The 27,213-nt window shown below is 29.8% G+C and overlaps 1 protein-coding gene across 2 annotated transcripts in view; it reads right to left on the reverse strand.

The window, feature by feature from the left end:
- Positions 1 to 27,213, reverse strand: part of LOC119609859 (voltage-gated potassium channel subunit beta-2-like) — a 147,744-nt gene that overhangs the window by 40,289 nt on the left and 80,242 nt on the right. The window lies entirely within an intron of this gene.

The raw sequence follows: 27,213 nt of genomic DNA on the forward strand, positions 1-27,213 counted from the left end.
GAAGGGGGCTGTGCATGGGGGCTAAGGTCAAATGAAGTCCGATCATTTCGAAATTCGGCAAGGTCATCAAGTCTTGTATAAAACTTACTTGTGCGAACTTTCATCGAGATACATAATTATGAGCTCGAAAGCTCTTTTCGGGGGGTTCAGTTGTATAGGTGAAATAGTGGGCCGATTTTAACCACTTTCAATAGGCATCGTCCGTCAAAACAAACGCGAATTCCAAATTTCATCAAATTATCTTGAAAATTGCGACCTGTACTTTGATAACAACGTTTACATGGACATACGGACGGACGGACATCGTTAAATCGACTCAGAAAGTGATTCTGAGTCGATCGGTATACTTTAAGGTGGGTATAGTACTAATATTTTAATGCGTTACAAACATCAGCACAAACGCATAATACCCTTCCCACCAAAGTGGTGTATTAATCAGTGAATCGTCAGTTCGGAAATTTTAAGGATATGTTTAAATGATATAAATAAATATATTTTTTAATAGAAAAAATATTTATTTAATATTTTTATTTTAATTACCCTGACATTTTTACCTTAATTGAAGTAAAAAAAATACAATATATGTACAATTAAAACTACTGATAACATATCTGTTTGTGCAGACTCCTACGTATTAAAACTTTGAACATTATTTAAAATTAAAACAAAAATTTGTCAACATAAATTTAAACAAAAAAGAAGCTTATGAACCCGAGAAAAAAAAACAAATTGCTTTACAAACTTTGTTTAAAAACTTTGCACAGCAATTTCCTTTTAATTTGCAAGAGAAGATGAAACAAAAAAGTTGTTGTAGTTATTGGATACATATTAATTTTTGTTGCTTTTAGTGTTGCATGTAAAACCTAATTTCCTATATAATTTCTCTAAGTGTTAAAGTAGACAAAAAAATAAAACACTGCAATGAGAATGACAAGGAAAGATATGTCATTGTGTTATTTTCAACATACGAGCTGCGAGTATACATGTAGTCTGATGGGCTACGTTGTGTAAAAGTTATTCTTTTTCCAATGGAACAGCAGTGGGTATTTGGTATGAAACTGGCATTCTCATGGCATTTTGTACATAGACAGAGACACAAAGTCACTGGTTTACAGATGTGTATATATGTATTTAGCTTCATCATCTGCTCACACTGGTTTACATTGATAAAGAAATTGCTAAAATATGTACAAAAAATAATTCTGGAAATAACTGCAGTATTTCAGTTCTAGTTCAGCTCTAGTTCAGTTCTAGTTCAGTTCAAGTTCAGTTCTAGTTCAGTTCTAGTTCAGTTCTAGTTCAGTTCTAGTTCAGTTCTAGTTCAGTTCTAGTTCAGTTCTAGTTCAGTTCTAGTTCAGTTCTAGTTCAGTTCTAGTTCAGTTCTAGTTCAGTTCTAGTTCAGTTCTAGTCCAGTTCTAGTTCAGTTCTAGTCAGTTCTAGTTCAGTTCTAGTTCAGTTCTACTTCAGTTCTAGTTCAGTTCTAGTTCAGTTCTAGTTCAGTTCTAGTTCAGTTCTAGTTCAGTTCTAGTTCAGTTCTAGTTCAGTTCTAGTTCAGTTCTAGTTCAGTTCTAGTTCAGTTCTAGTTCAGTTCTAGTTCAGTTCTAGTTCAGTTCTAGTTCAGTTCTAGTTCAGTTCTAGTTCAGTTCTAGTTCAGTTCTAGTTCAGTTCTAGTTCAGTTCTAGTTCAGTTCTAGTTCAGTTCTAGTTCAGTTCTAGTTCAGTTCTAGTTCAGTTCTAGTTCAGTTCTAGTTCAGTTCTAGTTCAGTTCTAGTTCAGTTCTAGTTCAGTTCTAGTTCAGTTCTAGTTCAGTTCTAGTTCAGTTCTAGTTCAGTTCTAGTTCAGTTCTAGTTCAGTTCTAGTTCAGTTCTAGTTCAGTTCTAGTTCAGTTCTAGTTCAGTTCTAGTTCAGTTCTAGTTCAGTTCTAGTTCAGTTCTAGTTCAGTTCTAGTTCAGTTCTAGTTCAGTTCTAGTTCAGTTCTAGTTCAGTTCTAGTTCAGTTCTAGTTCAGTTCTAGTTCAGTTCTAGTTCAGTTCTAGTTCAGTTCTAGTTCAGTTCTTCTAGTTCAGTTCTAGTTCAGTTCTAGTTCAGTTCTAGTTCAGTTCTAGTTCAGTTCTAGTTCAGTTCTAGTTCAGTTCTAGTTCAGTTCTAGTTCAGTTCTAGTTCAGTTCTAGTTCAGTTCTAGTTCAGTTCTAGTTCAGTTCTAGTTCAGTTCTAGTTCAGTTCTAGTTCAGTTCTAGTTCAGTTCTAGTTCTAGTTCAGTTCTAGTTCAGTTCTTGTTCAGTTTTAGTTCAGTTCTAGTTCAGTTCTAGTTCTAGTTCAGTTCTAGTTCAGTTATAGTTCAGTTCTAGTTCAGTTTAGTTCAGTTCTAGTTTAGTTCTAGTTCAGTTCTAGTTCAGTTCTAGTTCAGTTCTAGTTCAGTTCTAGTTCAGTTCTAGTTCAGTCCTAGTTCAGTTCTAGTTCAGTTCTAGTTTAGTTCTAGTTCAGTTCTAGTTCGGTTCTAGTTCAGTTCTAGTTCAGTTCTAGTTCAGTTCTAGCCTCAGTTCTAGTTCTGTTCTCTCGAACCTCACTAAATATTTTCCGAGATCACATCACCATAGAACTTACTTTTATACTAACTCACTCCACTGTGCAGCGTGTTTATGAGTTGAAAATTTATGGTGTTGCTGCATTCATATTCTTCTACTCTTTTTTTGGTATTACCTCCAAAAAAGTTATTCTGTTTTTTTTTTTGGCTGTGGTAGTTGATTGCGGCTTTTATGCGACACTTTTTGTGGTCGTTAGTATGTTTTTGGCATAAATGTATCTATAAGTTTGTAGCTGTGTGTTTATATATGAGTAAAGATTAAAGTGTTGGAGCTTTTCGGTATGTGTGTTTAAGTTTGTGACTTAAAATGAGCCAAAAATTGTTTATATTCTTCAATAGTAATGGATTTGTGTTTGTAAGTTTGTCTGTGTTTGCAACTTTTTACTGTTGTTCCTTTCTCAACATTGTCTGTTTTCGCTTGTCTTTTATATTTAAATAAAAATATAATATTTGCTTAACTAAACACTTTTTGGCTTTTTTGTGTTTTTTCTTCTTCTTTGTTGCCACTTTTTTGATCTATATTTTTGCATGGAATAGAAATGAAATCGTTTTTGGAAAAAATATTATGAGCTATTTTTGAAATTATTTATACCAGTTCGCCATAGCGTATGAGTAATATTTTAATATTTATATATATATGAACATATCGTCACAATAAAACGTAAAAAAATAAACGTAAAAATAAAATATTGTTCAGTTCTAGTTCAGTTCTAGTTCAGTTCTAGTTCAGTTCTAGTTCAGTTCTAGTACAGTTCTAGTTCAGTTCTAGTTCAGTTCTAGTTCAGTTCTAGTTCAGTTTCTAGTTCAGTTCTAGTTCAGTTCTAGTTAAGTTCTAATTCAGTTCTAGTTCAGTTCTAGTTCAGTTCTAGTTCAGTTCCAGTTCAGTTCTAGTTCAGTTCTAGTTCAGTTCTAGTTCAGTTCTAGTTTAGTTCTAGTTCAGTTCTAGTTCAGTTCTAGTTCAGTTCTAGTTCAGTTCTAGTTCAGTTCTTGTTCAGTTCTAGTTCAGTTATAGTTCAGTTCTAGTTCAGTTCTAGTTCAGTTCTAGTTCAGTTCTAGTTCAGTTCTAGTTCAGTTCTAGTTCAGTTCTAGTTCAGTTCTAGTTCTAGTTCAGTTCTAGTTCAGTTCTAGTTCAGTTCTAGTTCAGTTCTAGTTCAGTTCTAGTTCAGTTCTAGTTCAGTTCTAGTTCAGTTCTAGTTCAGTTCTAGTTCAGTTCTAGTTCAGTTCTAGTTCAGTTCTAGTTCAGTTCTAGTTCAGTTCTAGTTCAGTTCTAGTTCAGTTCTAGTTCAGTTCTAGTTCAGTTCTAGTTCAGTTCTAGTTCAGTTCTAGTTCAGTTCTAGTTCAGTTCTAGTTCAGTTCTAGTTCAGTTCTAGTTCAGTTCTAGTTCAGTTCTAGTTCAGTTCTAGTTCAGTTCTAGTTCTAGTTCAGTTCTAGTTCAGTTCTAGTTCAGTTCTAGTTCAGTTCTAGTTCAGTTCCAGTGTAGATATGTGACTTCATACCCTCACATTTGAAAATCAATTTTACTGAAAAGAATATAACATTTTTTTGTTCCTTGATTTTCCCAAAATGTATTGGTCACATTAACAATACAACGTAACGTAGCATTACAAAATGAAAACTACTTAACAATAAAGTGTTTTTGATTTCTTCATTTATATTCTACAAACTTTTTAAAATGAAAAATATAGCTTACTCCAATAAGTGTCTTTGCCTTTTTACCTTTTTTTGTCATACTTGCAAAATAATAAAAATCAGAAGCTGTTCAAATTTAATAGAGATATATAAAATTTAGCTGCTCATAAAGTAAGAGACAAAAATCTAATAAAATTTGTTCGTTTTTGTCCTAAAATTCCTTAACCATTTTTTTTTCGATGTCTTAGCCAGGGAATTGTATCTTTTTAGGGACAAAACATTCATACAGCCAATTTATTGTTGTAGAAGCCAAAAACAATTTTAAGAATTTTTACATTTAAATATTCGTTTCTCTGCAGTTGGTAAAGTATTTGTGTATTTTTTGTCAATATCGAGTTTCTTTGTGTTTTTGTAATTTATTATTTTATTATATTTTATCACTTGTTGTTTGGGACCATATTTTTCCCACTTGCATTAGTCCTTCAATAATTTATTATATTAAATTTGATTTATTATCCAGTTGTCATTGTTGGCTAGAATACAAGCACAAGTTCTAGTATAGATATGATGATACATACATACATACATATCTATCTATATATACAAAAGTGTATTTCTATATGTGTTAGAATAGCTGTCAAAGGATACTAGCAAATGTGTGTTTGAATTTGTGCTTGTTTCCAAAATCCCAAAGGAAATTCCTTTCAAAAGTGACCTTCATTTCCTTATTTGTTTTTTCATTATACACAAACACTGTAATATTTTCTGTTGTTGATTTTGTTAAAGTAATAATAATTTTTGTTACAATATATAATAATTTTTTGCTGTAACTGCTGTATTTTCGTGTGCCTTTTTTTTTTTTTTTTTTGTTTAAAAACTTTAACATTTATAACATGTTATTATGTGTTGTTTTGTGTATTATTTTAACTATTGTTCTCTTTTATTAAATTCAATGTTTTTTGTGTTCTTTACACAATTTGTTCTGTTGTTTTCAACTTTATTATTTTTATGAATAGTGTAGGTTATATGCTGTTGTCATTGTAGTTTTTCTGAATTTTTGACATCGTTTTAGATTCTTTATGTTAATATTTTGATAAAATGGGATTAGTTGAGAAACGTTTCTTTTAAGATTGTTAAACTATTTGTCAGATACTATGACCTTAGCTCGAACTGAACTGAACTAGAACTGAACCAAAACTGAACTAGAACTGAACTAGAACTGAACTAGAACTGAACTAGAACTGAACTAGAACTGAACTAGAACTGAACTAGAACTGAACTAGAACTGAACTAGAACTGAACTAGAACTGAACTAGAACTGAACTAGAACTGAACTAGAACTGAACTAGAACTGAACTAGAACTGAACTAGAACTGAACTAGAACTGAACTAGAACTGAACTAGAACTGAACTAGAACTGAACTAGAACTGAACTAGAACTGAACTAGAACTGAACTAGAACTGAACTAGAACTGAACTAGAACTGAACTAGAACTGAACTAGAACTGAACTAGAACTGAACTAGAACTGAACTAGAACTGAACTAGAACTGAACTAGAACTGAACTAGAACTGAACTAGAACTGAACTAGAACTGAACTAGAACTGAACTAGAACTGAAACTAGAACTGAACTAGAAACTGAACTAGAACTGAACTAGAACTGAACTAGAACTGAACTAGAACTGAACTAGAACTGAACTAGAACTGAACTAGAACTGAACTAGAACTGAACTAGAACTGAACTAGAACTGAACTAGAACTGAACTAGAACTGAACTAGAACTGAACTAGAACGAACTAGAACTGAACTAGAACTGAACTAGAACTGAACTAGAACTGAACTAGAACTGAACTAGAACTGAACTAGAACTGAACTAGAACTGAACTAGAACTGAACTAGAACTGAACTAGAACTGAACTAGAACTGAACTAGAACTGAACTAGAACTGAACTAGAACTGAACTAGAACTGAACTAGAAACTGAACTAGAATAACTGAACTTGAACTAGAACTGAACTAGAACTGAACTGAACTAGAACTGAACTAGAACTGAACTAGAACTGAACAAGAACTGAACTAGAACTGAACTAGAACTGAACTAGAACTAGAACTGAACTAGAACTGAACTAGAACTGAACTAGAACTGAACTAGAACTGAACTAGAACTGAACTAGAACTGAACTAGAACTGAACTAGAACTGAACTAGAACTGAACTAGAACTGAACTAGAACTGAACTAGAAATGAACTAGAACTGCACTAGAGTTTGTTAGCAAACTTCTTTCGACTAACCAGTAAAATGAAGTTTTCTGCCAATTTCTTTCAAGTAAATTTTATCTGAAATCATAATCGTATCATAAATTAATGGAATTTTGTTAGGTCTTACATTGTGTTATTTTGTTCGCAGCTTTCTCAAATATTTGCTATTCCATAAGTTGTAGAAGGCAATCAATTAGTGTCATCAAATTATTTTAGAGGCATATAGCTAAGTGTTCTAGGGGAACGTGCCCAAAACACCAACATTACTTATTTTTGCAATATTTTTAATAATTTGGTGTTATTCAGGTTCGAAAGGAATTCAAAAGTTTTATAACTAAAGTTACACAATTTTAATTTCTTTTTTTGTATTAACTAAATAATGTCCCATTTGTTTTATTAAAAATTGCAAATTTACGTGAAAGGAAGCACTGATGTGTCATCATAAAAGTCTCATGTCAACAAATAAATATTAGCTGTTAGCACTAAGTAAAAAACATGTTTTATAAATACTTCCGGAAAAGAGAAGACATCCCAAATGTGGGATATACTACAGTTGTATACACAAATTACGACTGATCACAAGGGACAATCTTCCTTTAATAATAAAGAAAAAAATGTGTTAACATACAATCTTTATATACAGATTTATACACAAGTGTGTGTATTATTAAAAAAATATGAGTATGTGGTTTCCAACTGTTAGCGTGAAATAATTTTCAGGCCCAGTCAACAGACTTCTTTACAAAGCACTTTAGCAACTTTAAGTCACAACTATAATAACCACACAAATCAACCACTTACAGAGTAAAAGATAAAATCCAGAGCTATATAAAATACCAATTAGCAATAATCGTAAATAAACACTTTGATATAAATGAAAAACAGACACAAATACTTATAGAACACTAGAATACATATACAAAGTCTCAAACACTAACACATTTAATGAGAATTATACAAATTTATAAATAAATTTGAGAGATTCTATTTAGAAAATGACATTTTCCTTATAATGACAACAATGATGTGTGTGGTTGGTTGGTTGATTAATCGAAAAATGATACACACCTTCAATAAAATGTATTTAAATATTTTATGACATTTATCGCATACCATATATATTTAATTTTTACTATTATTTCATTTTGATTAGTTAGATGTTAATTATGTTTAATAAAGAAGTGAAAATTAAAGAAAAAATATTTATTCAAAGAATTTTTGAATAGAAATTTAAATTCTAAAGATTGTTTTGCAAAATTAATTGAAGTTTAATTATTTTAATGAAAAATATTTTTACGACAATTTTGTAGGACATGAAATAAGAAATAACTTTTTAAATAGTTTTAGAGAAAAAAGTTCTCAGAAATCTTCTTCCATATTGCCCGAGAATGTTTTTTTTTTAACTACAAGAAAATCGTTTTTATAAGTCTCTTTCCTCTAGTAGTTGAAATATCTTAATTAGTTCTGTTCTAATTCTGTTCTAGTTTTGTTCTAGTTCTGTTCTAGTTCTGTTCTAGTTCTGTTCTAGTTCTGTTCTAGTTCTGTTCTAGTTCTGTTCTAGTTCTGTTCTAGTTCTGTTCTAGTTCTGTTCTAGTTCTGTTTCTAGTTCTGTTCTAGTTCTGTTCTAGTTCTGTTCTAGTTCTGTTCTAGTTCTGTTCTAGTTCTGTTCTAGTTCTGTTCTAGTTCTGTTCTAGTTCTGTTCTAGTTCTGTTCTAGTTCTGTTCTAGTTCTGTTCTAGTTCTGTTCTAGTTCTGTTCTAGTTCTGTTCTAGTTCTGTTCTAGTCTGTTCTAGTTCTGTCTAGTTCTGTTCTAGTTACTGTTCTAGTTCTGTTCTGTTTCTGTTATAGTTCTGTTCTCGTTCTGTTCTAGTTCTGTTCTAGTTCTGTTCTAGTTCTGTTCTAGTTCTGTTCTAGTTCTGGTCTGTTCTGTTCTAGTTCTGTTTCTAGTTTCTTTCTAGTTCTGTTCTAGTTCTGTTCTAGTTCTGTTCTAGTTCTGTTCTAGTTCTGTTCTAGTTCTGTTCTAGTTCTGTTCTAATTCTGTTCTAGTTCTGTTCTAATTCTGTTCTAGTTCTGTTCTAGTTCTGTTCTAGTTCTGTTCTAGTTCTGTTCTGTTTTTCTAGTTCTGTTCTAGTTCTGTTCTAGTTCTGTTCTGTTCTAGTTCTGTTCTAGTTCTGTTCTAGTTCTGTTCTAGTTCTGTTCTAGTTCTGTTCTAGTTCTGTTCTAGTTCTGTTCTAGTTATGTTCTAGTTCTGTTCTAGTTCTGTTCTAGTTTGTTCTAGTTCTTGTTCTGTTCTAGTTCTAGTTCTGTTCTAGTTCTGTTCTAGTTCTGTTCTAGTTCTGTTCTAGTTCTGTTCTAGTTCTGTTCTAGTTCTGTTCTAGTTCTGTTCTAGTTCTGTTCTAATTCTGTTCTAATTCTGTTATAGTTCTGTTCTAGTTCTGTTTTAGTTCCATCGACAAATACATTCATATTTATCAATTTCTATGTAGTTTTTGTTGTCGAGTTAAACTAAGTTATTACGCTACAGCTTAAAACTCAATTTATACGATGATAATATAGGTTTCCGACCAGAAAAGATAAAACGTAAGCGAACAAAACACAGATAAAACTACTTCAACTACATGGTCGGAATTTATAAACAGGTCAAAATAGTCTACTCAACTTTTCAGGCAAATAAAGAATGAATGAAATAAACTTAACTTTAATAAAATCTATAAAATAAAAGCCTTCGTGTGAATGGAAAACCAATTGGGAACGGGGAGAGAATGAAAAAGGCAGCAAATAAAATAGCTAAAGTTCAACTTCAGGGTACATAGTAACTGTTACTGCCAACAAAAGTTAGCAATAAAAAAAGAAAATAATTTCTTTTAGTCTTTTGCTTTAAGGCCTATAGGTTTCGTAGCAAGCAAACCATTACTTCATAAATAGTAGAAGGAGCAGTACAACTGCAAAACGTGGGATCACGTGACTTAGGTTTATATGTTTTTGTGTTTTTTTCTTCACAACGATTCTTCATAAAATGCCACAAAATGTTACTTAAAACATGAATTTTGTTGCTTTGTTTTGAATGTTAAGGGGTTTGGTTTGCTGGCTATAGGCAACCCAGCAAAATGTTTGAGCATTTAAATTTTTGAAAGATTTTTGTTAATTTTATTAACATTTCTTACTGGGTTTTCTATTGTTAACATTGTATAACAATCACTAAGATTTTTTTTCTATTATTTTTGCCGAAAAATTCAGGGAAATGTAAATAATTTTTATGACTTTTACCCCTTAAAAAAAAACATTGACTTTGACTATGATTTCCTCATGTTCATATCAAGAAGGTAAAATACGAGAAATTGAAAATACAAGAAAAATATCTAACCTGCCAACCCTATAACTAGCAAATAGTATTTATTATTTACTTTCATAAATTTTGGGTTGGCATGTGTGTGTGTCTAGTTCTGTGATTTGTAAAGGCCTCCTTCACCTTTGGTCTGCATAATAAAAATAACAAACATGATAATCAAATTGTGTAGAAAACAATAGTTTCATTAGTTTAACGTTTGTTTTTTTTTTATTTTTTTGTTTGAGTTAATGGTGTTAACATATTCACAAACAAAATTTTTATTTTATAAACGGTTTATAAATTAGATTTTGTATGAAAATTTTGTTTTATAAACCTTTTATAAAATAAAAATGTTGTTTGTAAATAAGGGGGTTAATATTTTAGGTTCTTATAAGCCTTTATGACGATATAGCCGTATCCGTCCCTCCGTCTATCTGTTTGTCTGTCTGTCACTGACTATATGCAAATTTATCCATCTGTCTGTCCATATGGATAAATGGTCTTCGTTCGCTGTCAATATGTGTCTATGACTGTCTATCCGTCTGTCTCTCAGACTGTCTGTGTTTCCCTCAGACAGTCTCTCTGACTGTGTGTCTATATATCTGTCTGTATGTCTGTCTGTATGTCTGTCTGTCTGTCTGTCTGTCTGTCTGTCTGTCTGTCTGTCTGTCTGTCTGTCTGTCTGTCTGCTTGTCTGTCTGTATATTTGCCTGTCTTTCTGTGTATCTGCCTTTCTATCTAATTGTATGTTTGTCTGAATGTATGTCAGTCTGCTAAATTGTCTGTCTTTTTATTGTCAGTGAATAGTTGATTACAGAGATCGCACGCTTACGAGATCATATGTTTTTTGGGATGTCCGTCCATCCTATTTGTTTTCTTGTTCGGTTTCATACCGTTTAATTAGTTATACAATCACAGGATTAAAAGGTCAGAGTTACAAATATGTTTTTAAATGTTTGTTAAATAATATAAATAAGTATTACTTTGTCTGTGTAGACCAGTGAACACTTATTTATTTAAGTATTTTTAAGTTTTCTGCTTGTGTGCTAATAAATTTGTTTTAGTCGGTATATAGAGGAAGTGAAAACTTACATATATATACATACCTATGTGTGTATGTGAGAACATTAGGGTACTCAGTTTGTGTTTGAAAAGTTTAAGTTATGGTAAGTTAATGTGATATGGATCTCTAGTAAAGATTTATATTTTTTTATATTTCTCATAAAGTTAAATGAATTATGAAAGGAAGAATCATTATGAAGGCCTTTTCATTTAGTTCTTTTCAGACCAGTAGCTTTAGTATATACCAAAATTGTTGATGATTTGAAATAATAACATTTTAAGACCACCCTAATGCATATCTGTACATATGAATGTCTGTATATAAAACTCAAATACCAACAACATTTTTGCCAAGATATTTTAGTAAAGATTTCAAATTAAATCTAAATAACTGACATACATTTCTCTTACATATCTAACATAACAAATATGTATGTAAATGACACTCAAGTGTCCTCAAGCTTTCACAAGCAGTACAAATTTAAATGATTTTAGACATTTTCATAAAACAGTAGATGTATATGTATATTTGCAAATGCTATATGTTGGTTTCTTTCAAATCATTGATATCATAATTATGCTTGCTAAGTATATCACATATTTTTCTACGATATTTATTCTTCTTGCTGAAAATCATTTAATATTGAAGCTAGTGATATACAGTTTATAAAATATCACCATCTTAAATGGTCAAATATTGGTTCCCTAAGGTCAGAAAAGAGCAAACATTGTAATAAAACATCTGTCAATAACACTGACGCAGACACACACACAAAGTTACTCACTTTTATACCCTCATAATGTCTTCTCTGAACAAATAAATAAATTGTTACTTTCTAACACACAATGTCGTTGTAAGTTTCATTTGGGGTTTTGTTTTTTTGGTATGACATTCAACAATATTAGTTGTAAATTCTTTACTAAATATGTAATACACTCAAAAAAATTGTTGTCTAAATTCTTAAAAAAAAATATATAAAAATGTAATACAAAAATATTAAGGTTTTTGAATGAAAAATTGGATTTTTGAGTGTATATACAATGTCAAGGATTTGCATAGCTTTTGGCTATAACACGCACACACACATAGTCACCTACTTGAACAAAAACATACACAGACTTACAACGTACTTCAAATAGTGTAAATGAAATTATGGTACAAAATTTTCCCCCTAAAAAAGTAAAACATTATGTGAATGATTTGTTCAACAGCTTGCAACATATTGTTGCTATTAGATACACGCACACTTGCATTTAAGTTATATCATATTCTCAACATAATAATATTATTATTATTATGATTTGATAAAATTATGTCGATATTGTAATAACTTTTTGGTAACTTTATTATATAAATCATATAAGTATATATTTAAATAGAAAGTCTGTCAAGTTACCAAACAAATTATTTCTTATGTAGAGATATATCTGTTTTGTATTACTTTAATTTAATGAGTTTCTAAATAATTTGTTATTTAAATTTGTACTACAGAACGTATACGTTTTTCAAGTATATACATAATAATCATACGTAGTGGTGGTCTGTGAGATAAGAAAATATGTATAAATACATTTGGTATTTTTATACCTTTCACCTTCATGAAAAGGGTATATATAAGTTTGTCATTCCATTTGTAATTTCCATAAAGTATATATGTATATGTGTATGGATCCTTATAGATAGCGTAGGCTATTAAGCCATGTCCGTCTGTCTGTGTGTGTGTCCGTCTGTCTGTCTGCCGAAATATTTTTTTTGGAAAACTTCAGATATCTTCGGGATCCAAATTCTGTCACACATGCTTTCGAGAAGTTTCCTTTTTAAAATTAGCAAAAAAACGAGACTTTCTCTGAAAATTTCAACAAAAGAAGGCAATTTATTGCTTGCATACAATAGCAGAAAGCTGTTCTAGATTAAAAACATTTTTCTGTAGAAAAATGTTCTATTATGAAAACATTATTTCAATTGGAAAGTTGTATAGATTAAGAGCAACTTATCTATAAAAAAAAAAGTTGCTTTGTAGTCTGGACAACTAAACGACATTTCTATATTTAGAAGACCTGATATCAGTATAAACAACTACATACTTAAGTAAATCTAGACTAAAAGGATAATTTTTTTATAGAAATGTTGTTTATACTGAGAGCAACTTTTTTTATAAAAAGTATATAAATTGAGAGCAACTGTTCTATAGAAAAGTTGTCTAGAATAAGACTAGACTGAGAGCATCTTCTCTATAGAAAAATTGTCTTGAATGAAACCTAAGAGCTATCTAGAGTGAGAGGAACTATTCCATAGAATACTTGTCTGAACTGAGAGCAACAATTGTACAGGAAAGTTATGTAGACTGAGAGCAACTTTTGTCTAAAAAAGTTACTTCAATCAACTTTTCTATAGAAATGCTAATTTAACTGAGAGTGACTATTTTAATAGAGAAACTTGTCTGTATAAAATTTATATAAATTAAGAGCAACTTTTCTAAAGAAATGTTATCTAGACTAAGAGCAACTTTTCTAAATAAAAGTTGTTTAGAGTGAGATAAACTTTTCTCTAGGAAAGTTGTCTAGAATGAGAACAACTTTTGCTGTCTAGATGAAAATAAACTTTTTTAAAGAAATGTTGTCTAGACTGAGAGCAACTTTTCTAAAGAAATGTTGTCTAGACTGGGAGCAATTTTTCTCCAGAAAAGAGAAAACTAAAGAAATTTGTTTAGACTGAGAGCAACTTTTCTAAAGAAAAGTTGTCTAGACTGAGAGCAACTTTTCTTTGAAAAGTTGTCTAGGCTAAGAGCAACTTTTCTAAAAAAAAGTTGTCTAGACTGAGAGCAATTTTTCTCCAGGAAAGATTCTGAAAGATTCTTTTCTAAAGAAAAGTTATTTAGACTGAGAGCAACTTTCGTATAAAAAAGTTACTTCAACCAACCAACTTTTATAGATAAACTTTTCTGTATAATGTCGTCTAGATTAAAATCAACTTTTCTAAATAAAAATTGTCTAGATTGAGAGCAACATTTCTAAATAAAAGTTGTCCAGAATGAGATCAACTTGTCTCTAGGAAAGTTGTCTAGAATGAGATCAACTTTTCTAAAGAAAAGTAATCTAGACTAAGAATAATCTAAAGAAAAGTTGTCTAGACTGAGATCAACCTTTCCGAAGAAAAGTTTTCTACACTGAGAGCAACTTTTCTAAAGAAAAGTTGTCTAGAATAAGATCAATTTTCTCTAGGAAAGTTATCCAGGCTGAGAGCTACTTTTCTAAAGAAAAGTTATTTAGACTGAGAGCAACTTTTCTATAAAAAACATGTTTAGACTGAGGCCAACTCTTATATAAAAAAGTTGTCTAGACAAGAGTAACTTTTGTACAGACGTGTTATTTAGACTGAGACCAACTCTTCTACAGTTTAGTTTATCTTAGTTTATCTAGTACTGTAATAGTATCAGTTCATTAATCTTTTGCAAACTTATTAAAATAAACTTTTTGTTTCCTTATTTATAAAACAACAAAATTTATTATTTGTTATAATCGCCTAAAGAAACAAAAACTAAATTGACATAATAACAAAGTTATCAACAGCAAACAATCAATCAAAATTAATCACTAAATTATGACAAAATACGCATGACAAATAAGGCAGGTTTTGAAACAAAAATTGTGCAAAAATTATAATAATTTCTTAACAAATACATAATGAGAAATTCGAAGAATAAGTTATTACATAAGAAATATTTCAAAAGAATGATAAAAGAAAAACCCACCTGAATATAAAATCTTTCATTTGTTGTTAAATATATTTAATAATTTTCTTTAGAATTTAAAAAAAATTTAGCCACATTTCCAATTTGGATTATTTTTTGCAATAACAAATAATTTTTACTAATTAACACACTGCTTTAGGTAAAACACTTTCATGTGTATAAAAATATTCATAATATTTCTTTAACACATTTTGAATGCACACAATTAACTGCTCAATTTAAAGCAAATCAAGCAAATGACCACTAAATATTATGTCTTAGTAAATATTAGACATTTATCATTATTATTATTATTAATAGTATTTGTTATAAATGTGGTCTGTCATAATAAATAAAAATTATATATGAGAAATATTTGCCCCTCGGTTAGGTACACACACACACATACACAAACAAATTAAAATCACTCAAGTGTTATTGACAAAAATGAAAGAAATCCCAAATAAATACAACAAACATGTCTTGTCAAATGTTTATTTGTAACTAAAAAAAGGACTAAAAAAATTATAGATTTAACTTAATATTTGTTGGTGTTGTTGGTGGTATTGAATTTCTTTATTTTTGCGTGTTAGTGTTGATAAGATTGGGACAAAAAGGACATTTCTTTGGATTACATTGAAAAGTACTTTTTAGAAAATTTAAATAAAAAAACTTGTCTAGACGCATAGAACAGTTGTTTTGACCAAGAACAACTGCCTTGACAAATGGCAACTTTTTTGTAAAAAAAATATTTTGACTAAGAGCATCTTTTCCATAGAAAAGTTGTCTTGATTCTGAGAAACTTTTCTGAAGAAAAGCAACTGACTTAAAGCAACTTTCCTGTAGAAAAGTTGTGTTGACAAAGAGCAACTTTTCTGCAGAAAAGTTATCTTGACTAAGAGCATCTTTTCTGTAGAAAATTTTCCTTGGCTAAGAGCATCTTTTATGTAGAAAAGTTGTCTTGACCAAGAGCAACTTTTCTATAGGAAAGTTGTCTTGACCAAGAGCAACTTTTCTATAGGAAAGTTGTCTTGACCAAGAGCAACTTTTCTATAGGAAAGTTGTCTTGACCAAGAGCAACTTTTCTATAGAAATGTTGTCTTGACCAAGTGCAACTTTTCTATAGAAATGTTATCTTGACCAAGAGCAATTTTTCTACAGAAATATTGTCTTGACCAAGAGCAACTTTTCTATATAAATGTTGTCTTGATCAAGAACAACTTTTCTATAGAAATATTGTCTTGACCAAGAGCAACTTTTTTACGGAAATGTTGTCTTAGCCAAGAGTATCTTTTCTATGGAAATGTTGTCTTGACCAAGAGCAACTTTTCTATAGAAATTTTGTCATGAACAAGTTGTCTTTAACAAATGCATTTTTCCCATAAAAGTTATTTGAACAAAGAACAACTTTTCTGTAGAAAAGTTGTTTACAACTTGTCTTGAGTAGAACCAACTATTCTATAGTGTGTCTTGATAAAGGACAATATTTGTATCGAAATTCTAGTAGCAAAAATAAATTGTTTAAAACTTTATACATTGTATTAAAATGTACTTTATCCCTTTGGTCTTTGCTGAAACTTTTATTTGCAATTTTCATTGCTGACTTTCGAAAGTTTTCTTTCTTTTATTATAGTTCTTGTGACAAACGTTTATGTTTGAAAAAAAAGAGAGACAAGTCTGAGTAAGTTTCTTTCTTTCGTTTTTTTTTTTTTTTTTTTTTTTTTTTTTTTTTTGTTTGCATTAGTGTTGACATGCGGGTATTTATGTCAATTCAACACAAAATAACCACCTCTATAACGACACCTACACACGCTCACCAATGCCATGACAATGTGTCAAATGTTGTCATAATCTATGAATACCCAGTAAATCACAAAACTAGTTCAGTAACAACGAATGAGTGATTTCAACCCTCTCCACTAATATAGAATTAAATACATATAGTCCAAAACTAACTGATTATTTGAAGTAAAAGTAAGATAACTGCTTAAGAGGTATATAGTTTTACCTTTTTAAGCTGCAGGGTAGAAAAAGTACACACCTACACTAAAGATAAAAATTACATACCTAGAACAGTAAAAATAAATATTAGCAATTGATTCATTATCATTCAAAAGTGTCGTTTTATTATTGCTTTGTTCTTGTTTTTTTTTATTCTTTTTAGAAAATGCACCCTCTTTTTTATTGCTTTAGTGTGTTGTTGATTATTATTACTATTTGTCATAGAAATTAAAATTCCTGCAGAAAAAAAAATCAATAAAAAATAAAATAATATAAAATATTTTTATTTAAAAACACATATTTGAAGCAAACTGTTTAAAAGAGAATATATGAGGATCTGCAGAAATATTATAGAAAGTATACGAAAAGGTAGTTTAAAGGAGAAACAGCTGCAAAGTTTTTTTGGTCTACTGGATGAGTTTTTCTCAATTTACACTCAGCTAGGATTCTTCTATATAGTATGCCCGATATCTTTTTAATATTGTGCTATTTCTTATATATTATCCTATGAAATAAACCATTTTTACAAAAACACTTATTTCTCCTGCATATAAATCGAAATTAAGTATTTTAAAAACTTTTATTTCTTTTTCTTTTCTATGTTTAAAATAAATATATAAATTTCCGTTTTTATTGCATGATTATATGTTTTAAAATGCCATTATTCTTTTCTATTTCATTATTATTATTTGCCACATATTGGTTTTAATGCAACACGACAACAATGATAGATTATGAATTTCATTTGAACTGCACGAACTGTCGATTTATTTACAAAAAAAAAAAAAAAAACGCAAGTGTATAGCAATCATTTCTATTGTTAAGATAACGTGGCAATACATTAGCAATTGTATAAAAGCTGTGAAAGGTTTTTAATATATATTTTTTTAAAAATAAGGAATACAAAACACCGGACAAAAATATTACAGATACTTTAACATGACCTATATATTTAATGTGCAATACTTAGAGTAAAAGTAATTTTCCTATAAATAAGTTGTCCACAGTTAGAGCAAGTTATGTCTAGATAAGTTGTTAACAAAAAGCAATTCTATAGAAAAGTTGTCTAAATTAAGATCAGATCTACAGAAAAGTTTCCTTGACAAAGATCAAACTTTCTATAGAAAAGGTGTCTTGAATAAGAGCTACTTTTCTATAGAAAAGGTGTCTTGAATAAGAGCAACTTTTCTAAAGAAAAGGTGTCTTGAATAAGAGCAACTTTTCTATAGAAAAGGTGTCTTGATAAAGAGAGACTTTTCTATTGAAAAGGTGTCTTGACTAAGAGCAACTTTTATATGGTAAAGATGTCTTGACAATGAGCAACTTTTCTATAGAAAAGGTGTCTTGACAAAAAGTAACTTTTGTACAGAAAAATCCTCTTCAGTAAGATCATCTTATCTACAGAAAAGGTGTCATGATTGAGCAACTTTTCTATTAAAAAGGTGTCTTGATTAAGAACAACATTTCTATAAGAAAGGTGTCTTGACTAAGAGCAGCTTTTCTACATAAAAGGTGTCTTGACTAAGAGCAACTTTTCTATAGAAAAGATGTCTTGCCTAAAAGACACTTTTTTATAGAAAAATTGGCTTGACTAAGAGCAACTTTTCTCCAGAAAAGTTGTCTTGACTAAGAGCAACTTTTCTCTAGAAAAGTTGTCTTGACTAAGAGTAACTTTTCTATAGAAAAGGTGTCTTGACTAAGATCAAAAAAAGGGTGTCTTGAAGGTGTTGCTCTTATTCAAGACACCTTTTCTATAGAATAGGTGTCTTGAATAAAAGCAACTTTTCTGTAGAAAAGCTGTTTTGATAAAGAGCTACTTTTCTACTGAAAAGGTGTCTTTATTAAGAGCAACTTTTATATAGAAAAGATGTCTTGAGAAAGAGCAGCTTTTCTTTAGAAAAGTTGTATTGACTAAGAGCAACGTTTCTACAGAAAAGTTGTCTTGACTAAGAGCAACTTTTCTATAGAAAAGTTGTCTTGACTAAGAGCAAATTTTCTATAGAAAAGTTGTCTTGACTAAGAGCAACTTTTCTATAGAAAAGTTGTCTTGACTAAGAGCAACTTTTCTATAGAAAAGGTGTCTTGAATAGGAACAACTTTTCTAAAGAAAAGGTGTCTTAACAAAGAACAACTTTTCTATAGAAAAGGTGTGTTGACAAAGAGCAACAATTCTATGGAAAAGTTGTCTTCACTAGGAGTAATTTTTGCATAGTCAAGACACCTTGACTTTTTTATAGAAAAAGTGTCTTGGCTAAGAGCAACTTTTGTTTAGAAAAGATGTCTTGTCTAAGAGCAACTTTTATTTAGAAAAGATGTCTTCACTAAGAGCAACTTTTCTATAAAAAAGTCCTTAGAACATGAGCAGGACTTCTGTTGAAATGCCTTCACTTAAAACTACTTTTCTGTGGAAACAACATTTCTATTTAAAAGTTGTCTTGATTACAAGCAACCTTTCTTCTTTAAAAGCAACTTTTCTATTACAAAGTTGTCTTCAATAAGAGCAATTAATCTATGGAATAGTTGTCTTCACTAAGAGTAAAATTTCTATTGAAAATTTTGTCTTCACTAAGAAGAAGACTTGATTAACATACACTTTTTATAGACTTTTTTGTTAGAAAATATTTAATGGTAGTCGTTTTCAAATTGTTTCAGTTCCATTCTATCTTTTATTTTCCTATTTTGAACAAAATCACGCCAATTCCTTAAAGATGTTGCAAAGGCACAACTGTGCTTGCATAAGTTGACTTCCTATAATGTTATACAACATTAAATGCAAATTCAAATAAATAGTATTAAATTAACTTAAAATAAATTTTACACTAGTTTAAGATTGATTGAAAAAAGTTTATTTTCTACAAAGTTTCTATTAACATAATATAATAATTACTTTGGAATTAAAAATACTGTCTAAAAAAGGACATTAAAAAGAGACATTATTAATCACTGAAAAGTAAGGAGAAAAAGGAATATAAGTAGAACTGAAATATTTCTTTCCTTACATTTACATCTTTATTAATTTCTTTTAAAAGTTACATAATAAGAAATCCAACAAAATTTTTTTTTGGAGTATGAAAGCTACAAACTTTCAAAATATTAAAAAAAAAACAAGCTAGCGAAATAAAATAAAAAGTACAGAAAAAAACTTTGCTCCAGTGAATAATAAAAACAAAAAAAAAGTACAAGTACTTTATGGCAAAAAATATATTTTCTTGTGCCTGTTCTATATATTTTTCTTTTGTTTTTTTGGCAATTTATGTTTTTTCTTTTTTATAATTTTTTATTTCTTTTTCTTAAGCTTAAATTTTTCTATTTCCTTTTCTTGTTAAAACAACTGAAAATAAAGAGGAGGCAAAGAAAACTCTATTTAAAAACTACCCATTTTGTAATAGAAAAGAAAACGAACGTATGTAAATTTGGTTTTTCTTATAAAAACAATTGTATTTATATATGTTTGTTCATTTAAGTGACTGGCAGGGACGGACAAATAAATGTCAGTTTGTTTTTGTTAAAAAAAAAAAATGAGAAAGTGTAGAAATAAATAGTTGAAACAAAAACTTACACAAATTTTTATATACATCCTTCTAACAACATCCTGATTTGAGAAGCGTTCAAGAAATTTGTTTTCTTTAATAAAAATATATTTTAGTTTTTTTGCTTTTTAACTTTCCTTAGTTTTTTTTTTTTTTTTTGGCAGCCATAAGGATTTATGTAATATACTTGGGAGGCAGTGGTTCTTAAATAAGGTAAAAGGTTTTTGTAGAAAAAGTTTTGTATGGATAATAGAACTTTTCTAGCGACTTGCTGTCTTGACTAAGAACAACTTTTCTAGAGAAAGGTTGTCTTCATTAACACAACTCTGTTCTAAAAACGTTGCTCATTTTTAGAACAGAGTTGTGTTCACTAAAAGCAGCTTTTCTAGAACAAAGTTGTCTTCACTAAAAGCAACTTTTTTTTGAGCAAAGTTTTCTTCACTTAAGAAAAGTCTTGATTAAGAGCAACTTTTCTATAGAAAAGTTATCTTAATTAGAGTGACTTTTCTATATAAATTTTGTTTTCATTATGAGCAACTTTTAAGGGCAACTTTTCTACAGAAAAGTTGTCTCACTAAGAGCAACTTTTTTATTAAAAAGTTGTCTCACTAAGAGCAACTTTTTTATTAAAAAGTTGTCTTCATTAAGAGCAACTTTTCTATAGAAAATCTGTCTTGATTATGAGCAACTTTTATATAGAAAAGTTGTCTTGATTAAGTCTTTATTAAAAGATACTATTCTACAGAAAAGTTATCTTGATTATCATCAACTTTTCTGAAGAGAAGTTGTCTTCATTAAGAGCAACTTTTCTATATAAAAGTAGCGATGATTAAGAGCAACTTTTCTAAATTGTCTTGATTACCTTTTCTATAGAAAAGTTATCTTCACTAAGAGAGATTTTTATATAGAAAAGTTGTCTTCATTAAGGGACACTTTTCTATAGAAAAGTTGTCTTCACTAAGAAACACTTTTCTATAGAAAAGTTGTCTTCACTAAGAAACACTTTCTATAGAAAAGTTGTCTTCACTAATAGACACTTTTCCATAGAAAAGTTGTCTTCACTAATAGACACTTTTCTATAGAAAAGTTGTCTTCACAATAGACACTTTTCTATAGAAAAGTTGTCTTCACTAATAGACACTTTTCTATAGAAAAGTTGTCTTCACTGATAGACACTTTTCTATAGAAAAGTTGTCTTCACTAAGATATACTTTCCTATAGAAAAGTTGTCCTCACTAAGAGACACTTTTCTAAAGAAAGGTTGTGTTCACTAAGAGATACTTTTCTGTAGAAAAGTAGTCTGGATTAAGAGCAACTTTTCTACAGAAAAGTTGTCTTGATTAAGAGTAACTTTTCTAAAGAAAAGTTGTCTTGATTAAAAGCAACTTTTCTATAGAAAAGTTGTCTTTATTAAAAGCAACTTTTCTATAGAAAAGTTGTCTTCACCAAGAGACACTTTTCTATATAAAAGTTGTATTCACTAAGAGACACTTTTCTAGGGAAAAATTGATTTCGCTAAGTATTTTTGTTGTCTCTTTCAGAGAATTATTCTCTTCACTTAGAGCAATTTCTCTAATTTCTCTATAGAAAAATTCTCTTCACTTAGAGAAACTTTTCTATATAAAAGTTCTCTTAACTTAGAGCAACTATTCTATACAAAAGTTGGTTTTCACTTAGAGCTTTTTTTGCAGAAATTTTGTCTTCACTAGTAGCGACTTTTCTATAGACAATTGTCTAGATCAAAATTTTGGTACAAAAGTTAAGCTTGATAGGAGAAACATTTCTATTGAAGCGTTCTCTGGAATCATTTTTATCTATACTATCATTTGTTCTTTAGAACCGTCTTGTTTAATTTTGATTTTTCTTTTCCAAAAAAAGTTTAAGAAACTCTATAATTTAACATAGAAAAACAGCAGTTTGAATTTGTCTAAGTTTTTCTATATAACGAAAAGAAAAATATATGTTTGGTTATAGTTTATCACCGAATCTTGCTGTTCTCTATCTTCTGTTAACTTTTCTTAATTTTTTATTTGGCAACATTTTTTTAAGGATTTTTATAACTATCTACATCTCTTGGCTAAAGATTTTTTCTGGTATTTTTATTATCTATAGAAATAGCAATGTGTGTGGTTTCATTGGTGTTTACCTACTTATGTTTGTGAAAAATACCAGTAACAACCAGTATGTATGTGGTTTTTAAAATGAGATTTTATTCTAAAGATTTGAATTTTTTTTTCAATTTAAGGTCTTAAATATGGTTTGACCTGTTTTATATAATTAGATATAGAAATAAATACAGAAGATTGTAAAGGGAATAGAAAAATATTTGTATATAAATTATAAGGGCTTTAGTTTAGGAAAATTTAAACATAAATATAACATAAATCACTTATAAAATTGTCTTTGCAAATTTTTTTAATAACTAAACTACAATTCAAAGATATTTAGCGATTATTTATGATTTCAAAATTCTAAGAAATAATAGAAGTCTTTACATTTGCTCTAAAATAATACTTAGTTATATCACAAAATTTGTCCGAAATGGTGATATTTCTATAATTACATTTAATGGAAATTTATTGACAAAAAATCTTAACATCTCCTATACACAAACAAACTAACATACAAACGAAACGGAAATTTATGTTTATTTTTAAAAATTGTTAAAATGAAAACATAAATAACACACCAAAAAAAGTTAAAACCAATAACAACAACCAACATCAACAACAACTATATAAAACAACCACAAACTCTGAAAAAAAAACAACACAATAAATAACCTTGAAATTTTGTAAAATTGTGTCTTTTATTGATCAACAACGAAAAACAAACAGTAACAAGGGAAAAAAATGTTGCTGTTTTTTTTGCAACAGCAAAATTTAACCAGCAGCTCCAGTGTGCCCCTGACTATAGATGTTTGTATGTGTAGCTGTGTGTATGTGTAGCAGCTTTACGTGTTTATTTATAATTTAAATGTAAAATTCGGTTGGCTGATTTTAAAGCCACCAGTCATTTATTGAATGAATGAAATTTATGTGTTAATTGTACACAAACACACACTTCTACCAACCAATCTATAACACCCAGCAAATTTTCTACCCAAATGCAAATATTTTCTCTTCTCACTATCAAACCAGTATTTAAAATATTACATTTTTAGCACTAACAAGAATTTTGTTTATGTAAAAGTTTTGTGGGTAAGTTTTTTTTATATATATATTTGAAATACAAACCCAATCTCAGCCTATTGGTCTATATTGAGGAAATAAATATTAATAGTATTTTGTGTTGATTTTATTAAGGATTGTTATTATTATTTTATATAGTTTTCAGGATATCCTTGTGTTTTTTCAGCCGTAAATAAAGTTGCTTATATAAATCGGTAGACAAAAGTGAAAAAAGGAAATTGTATAAAATTTATGACTAATATTGTTCCAAAACCATAACATTATCTTAAAAGACAACAACTTTCCTATTGAAAGCATGTCGAAACAAGAACAACTTTTCAATAGCAAAGTCGCTCTTAAATGTTGTCTCTAAAAATTAGAAAAGTTGTCCACACTAAGAGCAACATTTCTACAGAAAAGACGTCTAAACTAAGAGCAACTTTTCTATAGAAAAGCTATCAAGACTAAGAGTAACTTTTCTATAGAAAAAGTTGTATAGACTAAGAACAACTTTTCTACAGAAAAGCTGTCTAAAGAAAGAGCGACTTTTATATAGAAAAGTTTTCTAAACTAAGAGCAACATTTCTATAGAAAAGATGTTTAGACTATATGCAACTTTTCTAAAGAAAAGTTGTCTAGACTAAGAGCAACTTTTCTATAGAAAAGTTATCTAGACTAAAAGCAACTTTTCTATAGAAAAGTTATCTAGACTAAAAGCAACTTTTCTATAGAAAAGTTATCTAGACTAAGAGCAACTTTTCCATAGAAAAGTTATCTAGACTAAGAGCAACTTTTCTATAGAAAAGTGGTCTAGACTCAGAGCAACTTTTCTATAGAAAAGTGGTCTAGATTAAGACTAACTTTTCTATAAAACAAGTAAGAGTGTTATATTCGTCTGTGCCGAATCTTGTATACCCACCATCAAATCATTGCCAAAAAGGAATGCTTCCTTATAAATAAACTTTGATATTTAAGAATCGATGCTTTTGTTATTATCAAAACAATTTTCTCATTTATTACATCTATGTATAGGGAAATTTTTGTCGAATTTTGTCGCTGTCCTTGTATTTTTAAGGTAGCAAAAGCGTTAAAATTATTTTCTGAGGGGACGTTTGGTAATTATGGACCGATCCTCGTCAAATTTTCTATAACGATTTTAGTTTAGGCTAGTAATGAGCGTTAAAGCCATTTTCCGAAGGGAACCGTATATGGAGGTAGGATAAATTATGGACCGATCGTTATAAAATTTTACAAAGCGATTTAGGTTTCTATATAATAAGTTTATGTCGAATTTCATCGCTATAGATGCTTCTTTTAGACAATTATGAACCTTAAAGCCATTTTCTGAAGGGGACCTTATATGGGGGGTAGGGTCAATTATGGACCGATCCTTATAAAATTTTACAATGATATTAAAGTTTCTATAAAATATGTTCGTGTCGAATTTCTATAGATGCTTATTTTAGACCATTCTGAGCGTCAAAGTATTTTTCTGAAGGGAACCTTATATGGGGAGTAGGGTCAATTATGAACCGATCCATATACAATTTTACAAAGCGATTTAGGTTCCTATAAAATATGTTCATCTCGAATTTCATCGCTATAGATGCTTCTTTTGGACAGTTATGAGCGTTAAAGTCATTTTCTGAAGGGGACCTTATATGGGGGGTAGGGTCAATTATGGACCGATTCTTATAAAATTTTACAACGATATAAAGGTTCCTAAAAAATATGTTTATGTCGAATTTCATCGCTATAGATGCTTTTTTTAGTCAGTTATGAGCGTTAATGTCATTTTCTGAGCGGTACCTTATATGGGGGATAGGGTCAATTATGGACCGATTCTTATAAAATTTTACAATGATATTAAGATTCCAAAAAATATGTTTAAGTCGAATTTGATCGCTATAGCTGCTTTTTTTAGTCAGTTATGAGCGTTAATGTCGTTTTCTGAGGGGGACCTTATATGGGGGATAGGGTCAATTATGGACCGATTCTTATAAAATTTTACAATAATATTAAGGTTCCAAAAAAATATGTTGTCGAATTTCATCGCTATAGCTGCTCTTTTTAGTCAGTTATGAGCGTTAATGTCATTTTCTGAGGGGGACCTTATATGGGGGATAGGGTCAATTATGGACCGATCCTTATAAAATTTTACAGTGATATTAAGATTCTTATAAAACATGTTTATGTCGAATTTCATCGCTATAGCTGCTCTTTTTAGTCAGTTATGAGCGTTAATGTCATTTTCTGTGGGGGACCTTATATGGGGGATAGGGTCAATTATAGACCGATCCTTATAAAATTTTACAATGATATTAAGGTTCCTAAAAAATATGTATATGTCGAATTTCATCGCTATGGCTGCTTTTTTTAGTCAGTTATGAGCGTTAAAGTCATTTTCTGAGGGGGTCCTTATATGGGGGATAGGGTCAATTATGGACCGATCCTTATAAAATTTTACAATGATATTAAGGTTCCTAAAAAATATATATATGTCGAATTTCATTGCTATACCTGCTTTTTTTTAGTCAGTTATGAGCGTTAATGTCATTTTCTGAGGGGGACCTTATATGGGGGATAGGGTCAATTATGGACCGATCCTTATAAAATTTTACAATGATACTAAGATTCCTAAAAAATATGTTTATGTCGAATTTCATCGCTATAGCTTCTTCTTTTAGTCAGTTATGAGCGTTAATGTCATTTTCTGAGGGGGGCCTTATATGGGGGCTAGGCGAAATCGTGGACCGATATTGCCCATTTTCAATACCAAACAAACTGCATCGATATAAAATATTTGTGCAAAATTTCAGCTCGCTAGCTGCTTCCGTTTGGACTCTATCGTGTTTTCAACAGACGGACAGACAGACGGACAGACGGACAGACGGACGGACATGGCTAGATCGTCTTAGAGTTTAATGAGGATCCAGAATATATATACTTTTGTGGGTCTTAGATGAATATTTCGATGTGTTACAAACGGAATGACAAAAACAATATACCCCCCATCTTTTTTGATGGTGGGTATAAAAGTTTTCTAGACTAAGAGCTACTTTACAATGGATAAGTTGTCTAGACTAATAACTTTTCTATAAAAAGTTACCTAGACTAAGAGCATTTTTTCTATAGAATAGTTGTCTAGACTAAGTGCAACTTGTCTAAGAACAATATTTCTAAACTAAGAGCAAATTTTCTGAAGAAAGTTATCTAGACTAAGAGCAACTTTTCTATAGAAAAGTTGACTAGACTAAGAGCAACTTTTCTATAAAAAAGTTGACTAGACTAATAGCTACTTTTCTATAGAAAAGTTATCTAGAATAAGACCAACTTTTTATAGAAACGTTGTCTAGACTAAGAGCAATTTTGCTACAGAAAACTTGTCGACTAAGAGCAATTTTTCTATAGAAAAGTTGTCTAGACTAAGAGCTTTGGAAGGTTTTCTAGAATATGAGTATCTTTTCTATAGAAAAATTTGTCTAGACTAAGAGCAACTTTTCTACAGGAAAGTTGTATAGACTATGAGTAACTTTTCCAAGAAAATATGTCTAGACTAAGAATAAATTTTCTATGGAAAGTTGTCTAGACTAAGAACAACTTTCATGTAAAAAAGTTGTCTAGACTAAGAACAACTTTTCTATGGAAAAGTTGTCTAGACTAAGAGCAGCTTTCATGTAAAAAAGTTGTCTAGACTAAGAGCAACTTTTATGTAAAAAAGTTGTCTAGACTAAGAACAACTTTTCTATGGAAAAGTTGTCTAGACTAAGAGCAACTTTTCTACAGAAAAGTTGTCAGGACTAAGAGCAACTTTTCTACAGAAAAGTTGTCTGGACTAAGGCAACTTTTCTATAGAAAAGTTGTGTAGACTAAGAGCAACTTTTCTATGGAAAAGTTGTCTAGACTAAGAGCAACTTTCATGT

This window comes from Lucilia sericata, unplaced genomic scaffold, assembly GCF_015586225.1.
Source record: "Lucilia sericata isolate MDLA Ls3-8-SP2 unplaced genomic scaffold, ASM1558622v1 Contig001069F_arrow, whole genome shotgun sequence".
Taxonomy (NCBI): domain Eukaryota; kingdom Metazoa; phylum Arthropoda; class Insecta; order Diptera; family Calliphoridae; genus Lucilia; species Lucilia sericata.